Genomic DNA, 9,153 nt, shown 5'->3' with positions numbered 1-9,153 from the left:
AAAAAATATTGAAAAACAAGTATTTGCTGGGTCCTTCAGAAACAATGGGGCATAGAGGACTTTGTCAAACAGGCCTCACTAGGTTCCTCCCTGTCTACCACACATAGTTTGTCAAATAACATAGTTATCTATGGTGATAACCTTCTTCCTGGGGCAGGTACTCTATTTAAACTGTTTTTTAGGCAGTTGTGAGGAAGGTAAAGAGCTTTTCCTGAATCTGTTGGGGTTTGATTGCTTTTTATCTCAAAATTATCTTTATGCCAAGGTGGTCCATCTTGGAGTGGCCCGCCCTGGGCCTCTACAGTAATTTACATTCTTCTAGAGATAATTCAGTTTTCTTATGTGCTGAAGACATAATAGAGATTTGTACCAGAATATTTGATTCTCTAAAAGGGATATAAATGGAAATTTTAGAATTTATTAAATGAAATTAAGAGTCCAACATGTCACTTTAAGAGCAGGCTAGACCCAGCAGAAGACAACTTTAATGCATTGGATACACAGAAACAAAGGGAAATGAGAATTGATAATGCAGAAAAAAAGTGTGTGTGCGCACGCACATGTGGCAGTGGTAAGGAACATGTGAGAAGCTGAAAAAAAAAAAAAAAGAGGCTAAAATGCATATAATTTAAGTGAAAATACTTGAAGAATCACTAGCTGAGCATTTTCTGAAACTCATGATAGACATTAACCTCCAGACACCTGAAGCACAATAAACCCCTGTAAGAATTGATTAAAAAAATATATATATATACCCAAACACATCATAATCAAGCTGCTGAAATCCAAAGAAATGAAAAAAAATACTGTGCATAAAAAACACTTAGTTTTTAGTTGGGACACAGAAAACGTGAGAATAGAAAGATATAAAATATATATCATGAAAATAACAGCTAAAATTAAGCTTTGTATATGTACTACTATTTGACAAAGTAGGCTTTAGGTTAAGAAAAATACTAGTGCTACAGGCGATTGGAGTCTATATTTAATTTTATAATATAACGTACCTACAATGATTCCAAATATGTTCAAGATGTTCAATATTTTCTGTATCTATGTCTCAGTCCATAAACTAAAGTAAAAATTGTCTAGCTTTGTGGGCCTGCTCACTTTCTTTATTTAATTGAAAAAGTAGAAAGTTCTACTGTTAATAGTAATCTAAAGTAACCTACTGCACCAAGGACACAGATATACACTTACATATATACTGAAATAGTATTTATAATTGCCCCTAAAACCAAAGCCCTAGAAAAAAAATGACTACTAATATAGGTTGAAGTAAGTAAATTCTGTAGTTTTAATATAGCCTACAAATGGAGAACTATAAAGCAATATAAAAGATTGTGGTAGATCTATATATACTGATGTTAAAAATGAAATGTATAGAGACGCCTGGGTGGCTCAGTCGTTAAGCGTCTGCCTTCGGCTCAGGTCATGATCCCAGGGTCCTGGGATCAAGTCCCACATCGGGATCCTTACTCAGTGAGGAGCCTGCTTCTCCTTCTCCCTCTGCTGCTCCCCCCGCTTGTGCTCTCTCTCTCTCTCTCTCTCTGACAAATAAATAAAAATCTTTAAAAAAAATGAAATGTATATTAGATAAATTAGGCACAGTTGCAGAGAAATATTCTGTGTAATATCTTGCTTATCTAAAACACATTTACAATTTTATATGTATGGGTCTGCCTCTCTATATAATTTGTATAATGTTGCATTACACCTCTCAGGAGTTGGACTGGGAAACTGGTTAGGAGTAGTGAAGAAAGAATCTTTATTTTTCTCCTTATTCCCTTGGAACCTTTGCGTAATTTTGGTTTGCTTTGGGTTTGTGTGTGTGTGTGTGTGTGTGTGTGTGTGTGTGTGTTTCAAAGAGCATTTTTACTTTCATAGAAAAATACAAACGTGTTCACTTTTAAAGGATTACCAATGCACACACACACATACACACAATGAAACAGTGTTCCACAGCATTTGCATTACCAGAATTAGTAGAATTCCAGAATTACAATGAATTGGTTTATCCATTTTGGATAGACTGCTACACCAAACATATGTTACTATTTCCTAGAGCATTATGAAATTAGGACTGTACTTTGCCAAAAAATGCCAGATGGCCATGAAATGCCCGTTGCTCATAGTGACTATTGTGCCACATTTCAAGCTTGGAATAAGGCTGAAATATGGTACAAAATATCACAAATGCCCCAGAGCAGATTGTTAAAAGACACTGGCCAATGTGAATTTCTAGGCATCTCCACCATCCGGATTTCACTGGTTTTTTAAAATAATAAAGCAATTCTATGCCTTACAAGGAATAAGCATCATTTAACATTTATTCTATAGCTTCAATGAAGGGTGTAGAATTGTCTCTTAGCTGACATTTGAATTTTCATAACACTTTGTGGGTGCTTATGAAATTTGCAGTGATCTTCCATAAGAAAGCTTATTTATTTGATCTATTTGGATTTTAGTTCTCACCCTTAGAAGTATCATCCCAACTTAAATTTAAAAATTAATGTAAAATCATTTTTAAATGTTCAGCTTCCTACTCCCATATGAAATAAACAAATCATTAACTTATAAATAATTAAAAGCTATTTAATGATTAAAATACACAAAAACGTAGGAGAAATAATTTTTCTTAGCACCCACCTGCTGCTTCTTAGATATCTAGTCCAAGAACTACTTGTAAGAAAGTGACTTTCTCCCTCAAGATGCCCCTGAAACAGGGCATCATTCTTGACATCAACTTACATCTTCAACTGTATGTTTTACATGGTAGTCATAGGGACGCAAAAATTGCAAAGCATCAACTGAAAAAACAAAATCCAAGGTGGCACAATACTTTTCTGCATCTTACCATTCAGTCATTTTATATCCAGGGTTCTTCTAAGACTCTACTTATGGCATCCTAAACCTCAAAACTGTACCAGTGAAGTTTTCTTGCATGTTCCCTACATTTATGTATTGGTAGTAAGGTGTATCTCTTTTAGATTTTTGATCCTGCAAATTTTGAGTTTACTGAATATCGCTTGGCTACTTTTGTTTGCTTTACATATATCCAAACAGTATAATTTTAATTTTAATACTTACACTTCATTAATTTAACCCAATTTTAGTACGCCCATATTTTGCTAAAAACACATGACTAAATTTAAAATATTATTTAATAACTTCTAAATTTTGTTCTGTTTTGAAGGTAATGTCTAATACTAGCTAAATCTTTATAAATAGAGAAATAGAGAAAGAACAGTCTCCCAAAACCTCGCCATACAGACAAAGAGATCCTTTTTTTCATAATCTCTCTCTACACTAGATGGTTAAATTTTGCTTTTGGTGTTAATACCAGTTTTGACATGATAATACACTATCATTAAAGAACGATGATTTTAAAATAGTTTTTGAAAACATTATTTGTAAATACTTTTTAAAGCATATCAATTGGTTTCAACATTTTCTCTACTTTTTAATTATTAATGTAACTTTAGGCATGTTTTTTTCCTAAGAGTTTTATTTTAAAATTCTAATACCATGAATTTAGATTAATTGGTAAATGTAGATATAAGCCTCTGAAATATTGTAAAATTGCTAGACTAAGAAACAAAAATTCTTACTTGAATTATTTAAAAAATTCAGAAAAATTACATGTGAAAAATATAAAATGTGAAAAATATAAAAGTAACATCAGTAAAATAAAGAAGGTTTCATTAGAATAAAATATAAAATATCATGTATGCAATTAAAAGTAATACTTAAAAGTACTAGTTCAGCATCAAAAATCTGTATTTCAAACTTCACTCCTCCATTTACCAGGTTGTGGGCAAGCTGCTTACTATTCTTTATGCCTTTTTTTCTTATATGAAATAGGAAAAATAATTTTATATTACTCAAAGTATTAATTTAAGAAGTTATAAAATTAATAAACATTCTAGTTATATTGCTGACATGTATTTTGTTCTGAAATACTGTGTTTTATTTTCAATGGCAATTTGCTAAATGCCATTTAAAAATAAGGTATTATTTTTCAAACTAGTATTTAAAAATATGATTTCTAAGATTTAGTCTTAAGACTTTGCTTGAAAATGCAAATTCCAGAAAGTTTCATTCAGAGAATATATAACTCTTATTAATCTGTAACATTGAAAATGGAATTTGTAAAACTAATTTAGTTTATTGGTTTGGTTAATTGAATTGTGTATGGATTTTGGCTAATGGCATGTGTATTTCAGCAAAAATTTCAACTGTGACCATGCAAGCTGAGTAATCAACAAACCCTACATTCAAAGAAGTCTATCCAGTACCTATCTCAAGGTCTATCCTCAAGGCACCCAGAGGACCAAAGATGAAAAAGAGATTATGGGCAATGTGTAGATACAAAAGTAAGACAATTCACAAAGCTTGTGAAAGTGCGTGAAGGCTTCATGGAGGAAACGAAGTCTGCGTTCATTCTGAAAAGAGCCACCATAGAACAACAGATAGTGAACATATGAGTATGTAGCATTATGAAAGGTATGGAAAGAAACTGAAAGAGGTATACACATGAAATCACAAGTCGGTTTGTGTTTTGGGGTACAAAGACAAGTATAAGAAAAATGCTTAATGACACTGCAGAAATAGAAGCAAAGTCATATAAAGGAGATTATATAAAATACTGTATTTTAAAAGGAAGCTCTTTGATTTTAAAATAGAAGATACATTTGTTTTAAATAAAACACTGGGACAGCAGTTTAGATAATTAATTTATGTTGAATATGATTGCGATTGGGGCACTTTATTAGTATTCCAGGTGGCCAAATAATGAGGGTCAAAAGTCTTGGTACTGTTTAATGTAAAGTGAAAAAAAAAAATGTTTTCACACCTTTTTTTGATGGGAATTCAGCATTATGTGTTTTTTTGTAAAAGAAGGTAATTAGGACCTGGGATGCAGTCACAGGCAACTACCCAAATTCTTGCTTTAATGACTGGTTCAATTAAATTAATATAAATAAAAGAATGGAGGGAGAGAGTAGGTTTGAAAGAAGCAGATGAGTTCACATTCTATCATTGTATATCAAAATATCTTTACAAGATACTAATGAAGAAACAGAGATAACTCTAAAACACGTAGAGAAAGAGATAGGTTAGCTCTTGAATTTCAAACTACCAACACATAAGTGTAGCTGAAATCATTAGAGAAGATAAAACTGCAGAAGATAAACATACGATGAGAAGTGTGTTAAACATTTCTGAGGAAATACAGGATTATTTACACATTAAAAGTGCTTAATGGCAATTCAATCATAATTAATCCAGAGGAACTACAGGAAAGTTGGGGATTTTTGTGATTCCACATTAAGATGTTAATTTTTTTTGTGTGTGTGATGTTGTAAAATCAAAGTACCACTTTATTAAATGAGTTATTTTACACAATATGAACATCAATATAATTACAATTGTAAAAAAAAAAAAATTATAACAAAAATGGACTGATTTTCAGATTTCCAAATCAGAGTCAACTGTACATTTACACAGAATTGTCTTTGCATGAAGCCCAAAAGGGAACAGCATAAAAATGAGTGTTTCTGTAGCCCCTTTATTTTTGCTGATCAACAGTTTGTTAGAAAAACAGCTGCAGGTTTGTTACCTAAGGTCTGAGACAGTAGAAGAGTCAAAGGTGTCATGGATTCACCTGTAAACAACTTTATGCCTGAACAACAGCCAATTCTGGAGGAAGTGGAGTCTTAGGATGCTTGCTTTCAAAGTGCTGCTTGAAGGTCTTAGGGTCTGGCATTTGTGTCCTACAAACAGTGCAGGTCTATATTAAGGCAGCTTTGGCAGCAGCGTTTTGGTCATGTCCTTGTTTCTTCTTTTGTCCAGCTTGCTTTTTGGCATTTTTCTGCTGAGACTGAATCTTCTCCTGTCCACGAGCCATATCCGGGCCGGGACAGTCTTGCGTCGGAGAGACCGCGCAGCACGAGAGGGCCGGGGGAGGTGGCTGGAGGCAGAGGAAGGGGGAGATGTTAATTGTTTTTGAAGGCATCCAATGTACAATGGTATTTATGTTTAACCATGTAAATTTCAGTACTGAGAGGCAGCCAGTAGAGGGGGCCACATCTCAGTGTAAACCAGGGACATCTGGCTTTATATAAACATTCACATGTATTCAACTCTTCCAGAAGTAAGACTAGGTAATGCAGTTTTTACTAAAACATAACTCATTACTACAATGTCCTGGGTGTTACTAAACATTTGGAATCTTGGTTAGTTTAAAAAAAAAGGCACTTTTGATCCAAGAAAATATTCAAATTAGAAATCATTTAACTTTTGATATGGAAGACTTGGAGAGTAAATGCAATTCTTCAGAACATAAAAAATCACTCTGGTTTTATAACAATCAACTTGGTTTCTGTTCCTTGAATATATTCAGTGTGAGACAAGTCATGGTGTTAGTGTTTCAGGGCAGATCCCAGCAGACTGTAAGAAACTCCAGAGCTCTTGTCAATCTCTTCATAATAAATATTTCAAGTCAGAATAATGTAGAACTAATGTTTTTGGCCTAAAAGGTACATATTCATCTCCCACAACAAAAGAGGGCCACGTTTATTTTACTGGAAGTGAGGAGAGTTCTTATTCCAGCAAATTCAGTGTCTCACCTGTTCGCTCTCAGTTTGGAGTTACACAGGAGAATTCTTTGGCATGAAAATTTGCCCAAGCCCTAAACACTCCTACTCAACAATATTGCGTTTTTCTTTTTGGAAAAATTTTATAGAACCAGCATAATTAAGCAAAAGAAAAAAAGTAAAAATTAAAGATACAAAAGCACTTCTTAAAACTTGCTTTCTTCTCTATCATAGTCTCCTTTCATCGGTCAAGTGTTTCACATAATAAAATATTTTAAGGAAGATAGAGACATTGGCATAGGGTAAGAACAATATTTTTGAGATATTAAAACAAATAAAGGAACTTGATATTTCTTTCTAAAATATTTGATATACCCAAGAGGGGAAAATTAAAGATACTAGATTCTATCAAAAACACAGATTTCATCGTTGCAGCTCAAATGATTGAATAGATCATGTACTCTGATCTATTTGAGGTCAGCAGAGATTCCTCTGAAACCAAGCTGAAATCTGTCTCCTGTAGCGTTTACTCTGTCATCCTTATTCTACTTTTTGAAGCTACTTCATGTTACCCATTCAAATACTTTATTTCTTCCGAATAAAATAATAATATTTCTTTTTAAGCACAGAAATATTTGTTACATTTTCTCAAGCTTAAATGAAGAAATGGTATCATAATGCTCAGACTCATGTACCATTTGCCAATAAGCAAAATGACTATCATTTAGTTGTTTGCCACAAATTGCATGTTTTTCCTTCAACAATGTGAATTCCTTTGCAATCTGGAAAAGGGCTGTGCTCAAGTAGCGTGGACATGGTTTCCTCTTGGAGTAAGAACGACATCAAAAATCACTTTGGTTTGCTTTACTATTTTTGTGTGAAAGTGAAAGATTTTTCTTCTTTTAGAATGATATTTATTTTCACAATGAGAGACTTGAAATAATTAAAACTGGATTTCATTTTGGTTTGTTTTTAATGTTTATCACACTTTGAAAAAAATCCTTAAGTACCAAGATTCTGCTCTATACATATATGGGGGGGAGGCTTTGAGTACAGGTTTGGTTTATTTTTTTCCATGTATATAACTCATTTGTGTGTGTTTGTGCATTTTAGATTTTCTCTCTAAGTAATTAGAAATAAAGCCCACGCTCTCATTCTATACTCAAAAATAGAAATCATCACTTCAAGCTAGAGATTTGTTAGTATTATTATTACCCATCTATTTAAAAATCATATTTCTTTTACAGCTCTGGTTACAAAAGGGAAAAAGAGAATGTTTACATAAGGAGTCATAAAATCTGAGAGTCATTGCTATCTCATAATGTATTTCAACAAAGAGATTTAAAGTATTGAATAGAAATAATTTAGCTGTGTCAAAAAAGAGTTTGCGACCTGATAAGAAACACACACACATATTTGAAAAAATGTCCTCCCTCCCTATATACTTTACATACAGTGAAATGCACATATTTTTCCCTTATAGAGCTTTTTATGGGTGAGAAATTAAAAATGTATGTTATGTATTTTTACTATCTACCTTCTTCCCCCCAACTTAATGTTTTGAGATTCATCTATTTTACTATGGATATCAGTAGTCTATTCAATTCTTATTCTGCACATCATTCAATTGTATGAGGACCACTCTGATTAAATCTGCTATAAGCATTCATTTACAAATCTTTTTGTAGGACTATGCTTTTATTTCTCTTGGGTAAATACCCAAATGTGTACTTGCTGGGTTACATGTTAACTGCATGTTCAATTTATAAATAACGGACATCTAGTTAGTCTACATCGTCAGAAATACTTATCTCAGTCTTTTTCAATTTTATCCACTCAAGTGGATAAATTTTTATCTAGTTCTGTTTTTAATTGCATTTCCCTAATGATTTTGAACATATTTTCACGGGTTAACTATTGGCCGTGTGTGTGTGTTTGTGCGTGTGTGTGTGTGTGTGTGTACGGCTGGAAGCAAGAGGCACTATTGCTGACACTTGATCCAGGGACTTTATTTTGTGTGTTTCATTCCTTGGTCTCGGGTCATTACCTCACACCCACGTGTTGCTCAATACTCAGCTCAACACTCACGTGACAGTAGCTCTCTCTCGTTCTCTTTATGTGTAGGTGTTTCCTCTCAGTACTCCATCTTGCACAAATCTCACTGCCTTCATCTCCTTAGACTCCCAGCTTTGTTTCAAGTTAGGGAGTCCATAGGTTCTGCCTAGGTTCACCCCCCCGAGCCAGGATCGGAAATCCTCTCCAGGCAGGAATTTGGGGCAACTGGAGGGCTACTGTTTGTTGTTCGTTTCCAGTCTCTCAGGATGTCCAATGTACTGTTTCTTGTTTGTTTGTTTGTTTGTTTTAATTAATTTATTTATTTATTTGAGAGAGAGAGAGCAAACATGAGTGGGAGCCGAGGGAGGAACAGAGAGAGAGGAACAAGCAGACTTCCTGCTGAGCACAGAGCCTGACCCGGGGCTTGATTCCAGGACCCTGAGATCATGACCTGAGCCAAAGTCATGTCACCCACTCACCCTACTGAGCCACCAAGGTGCTC

General features: G+C 33.9%; 1 pseudogene; it reads right to left on the bottom strand.

Annotated features, from left to right (window-relative positions):
- Positions 1–5,433: 5,433 nt before the first annotated feature.
- Positions 5,434–5,988, bottom strand: LOC118536893 (zinc finger protein 706 pseudogene; annotated as a pseudogene).
- Positions 5,989–9,153: the final 3,165 nt, after the last annotated feature.

Source organism: Halichoerus grypus, chromosome 2 (genome assembly GCF_964656455.1).
Source record: "Halichoerus grypus chromosome 2, mHalGry1.hap1.1, whole genome shotgun sequence".
Taxonomy (NCBI): domain Eukaryota; kingdom Metazoa; phylum Chordata; class Mammalia; order Carnivora; family Phocidae; genus Halichoerus; species Halichoerus grypus.
Note: the sequence above shows the minus strand (reverse complement) of the source record. Positions and strands in the feature narration are given on the sequence as shown.